The 2,599-nt window shown below is 43.2% G+C and overlaps 1 pseudogene; it reads left to right on the forward strand.

The window, feature by feature from the left end:
- Positions 1 to 748: 748 nt before the first annotated feature.
- Positions 749 to 1,992, forward strand: LOC123816325 (annotated as a pseudogene).
- The last annotated feature ends 607 nt before the right edge of the window (positions 1,993 to 2,599 follow it).

Below are 2,599 nucleotides of genomic sequence, written 5' to 3' on the forward strand. Positions count from 1 at the left end.
CTATTTACTGCAAGTGCACAAAATCCGCTGCTTACCATTTGGCTCTTTCACTTTTGGGGGTGGGATCAGGAAATCCAGCACCTTATAGAACTGTGTTGCCATTCTCCCAGATATGGCCTCAGACCTTTGAAAGCCAAGCTCACCCCTAGAAAAGTCATCTTCTTGTCAGTGCTCATCCCTGGGCTCAATAGGATTCTCTTGTTCTTTGGTCCCTTGAACCAAAGAACACAAAAGGGAGAAATGCCCACATCTGTGCTCTCAGTTGAAGACTTTATAGAGGCTCAGGTAGCCTTATCCCTTCCTGCTGGGGTGAAGAGGAAGTTAGTTGTATTTAGGAGGCCCCATTCCCTACAATGATAGAACAAGAGATCACTTAGTTTCATTGAATCTCTCAACTTCCGTGTTTGGTGCATATTCAACTTCACCCTCCCCTGAACTATCTTGTCCAAACTCATATCACAAAGATATTTTTCATAAATGTATAGATGTATCTAGTTGTCTTCATACACTTATTTGGCTAGTATTATATAAGAAGAGAAGGAAAAAATATCATGCATGCAAGAAGTATATAATAGGAAAAATAGACCTTAATGGGCATAGAATGGGTACACATAAAATCTGCTGTATATTAACTATAAATCCACTGCATAAAATTTGATCATTTAAAAACTTCCTTTTGGCCTCTAGACTGAACCGAGTGGCTTAAGAATCACGGAGGGAACTCCTGGCTGACTCCAGCTCTCTTGCCATGGAGCCTCCGTCAGTGTTTGCAGAGGTTCCTCAAGCTCAGCCTGTCCTTGTTTTTAAGCTCACTGCTGACTTCCGAGAGGATCCGGACCCCCGCAAGGTCAACCTGGAAGTTGGAGCTTATCACACAGATGACTCCCAGCCCTGGGTTTTGCCTGTCGTGAGGAAGGTGGAACAGAAGATAGCTAACAACAGTAGCCTAAACCATGAGTATCTGCCGATCCTGAGCCTACCGGAGTTCCAGACACTCGCTTCCCGCCTCTTGCCTTTGGGGAGGACAGCCCAGCTCTCCAGGAGAAGTGGGTGGGAGGTGTGCAGTGTTTGGGGGGAACAGGTGCAATTCGAATTAGAGCCAATTTCTTATCACGACGGTACAATGGAACAAACAACAAGGACACACCTGTCTACGTATCCTCACCAACCTGGGAGAATCATAATGCTGTGTTTACTGCTGCTGGATTTAAAGATATTCGGTCTTACCACTACTGGGATGCAAAGAAGAGAGGACTTGACCTCCAGGGTTTCCTCAATGATCTGGAGAACGCTCCTGAGTTTTCCATCTTTGTCCTCCATGCCTGTGCATACAACCCGACTGGCAAAGACCCAACCCCAGAGCAGTGGAAGCAGATCGTCTCTGTCATGAAGCTCCGGTTTCTGTTTGCCTTCTTTGACTCCACCTATCAGGGCTTCGTGTCTGGAGACCTAGAGAAAGACGCCTGGGCCATTCGCTATTTTCTGTCTGAAGGATTCGAGCTCTTCTATGCCCAGTCCTTCTCCAAGAACTTTGGGCTCTACAATGTGCGTGTGGGGAATCTGACCGTGGTTGCAAAAGAACCTGATAGTGTCCAGCGGGTCTTTTCCCAGATGGAGAAGATTGTGTGAATTACTTGGTCCAATCCACCTGCTCAGGGAGCGCGGATTGTGGCCACTACCCTGTCTGACCCTGTGCTCTTTAAGGAATGGACCGGTAATGTAAAGACAATGGCTGACCGGATTCTGACCATGAGATCTGAACTCAAGGCACGATTAGAAGCTCTCAAGACCCTTGGAACCTGGAACCACATCACTGATCGAATTGGAATGCTCAGCTTCACAGGGTTGAACCCCAAGTAGGTTGAATATCTGGTCAGTGAAAAGCACATCTATCTGCTGCCAAGTGGTTGGATCAACATGTGCGGCATAACCAGCAAAAATGTAGATTACATGGCCACCTCCATCCATGAAGCAGTCACCAAAATCCAGTGAAAAAGCAACTTCCCTCCATTGTGGCTGTTGTCTGTGATTAAAATTCATCATCTTTAAAAAAATAATAATAAACAAAAACAACAAAAAAACTTCCTTTCATCACTGACAGCAAATAAATTTCCCATGTCAAGCAGAGTGTCTCATAGTTATTCTAAATATTGAAGAGACATCATAAGGTTAATTGGGGAGCTCATATAAATAACCATTTTATTGACTTAAACTTATCTTGGTAGTGTATGATCTATAATAATAAAATAATAATAATCAAAATCATAAGTAAATTACATTTAAATTACATTGCTGGTGGTTGCATGAATTTCTGATCTTGTATTAGATTTCCAAGGTCAACTAAAAACAAAACCCAAAGTGAAAAATGGGGTCAGGGATTAGAAGCATAATATTCTCCTAATTTTATTCTCCTAATATTTCAGCTTTAGCTATAGATAAGAGGATTTCTGCATCTCTTCCAGCTCAGGGAATATGAAGAGAACTAGTCTGGTCTCATTCTGTCTTCACATCCAATAGTCTTCTACTTTGTGAGACTTGATTTTTATGCCTGAAAGATAGTGGGTCATGTTATTAGTGGAAAAGGTATCTAGGTACCCCA

The sequence above is a fragment of the Phyllostomus hastatus genome, unplaced genomic scaffold (genome assembly GCF_019186645.2).
Source record: "Phyllostomus hastatus isolate PE091 unplaced genomic scaffold, TTU_PhHast_1.1 phas_contig_2, whole genome shotgun sequence".
NCBI classification, from domain to species: Eukaryota; Metazoa; Chordata; class Mammalia; order Chiroptera; family Phyllostomidae; genus Phyllostomus; species Phyllostomus hastatus.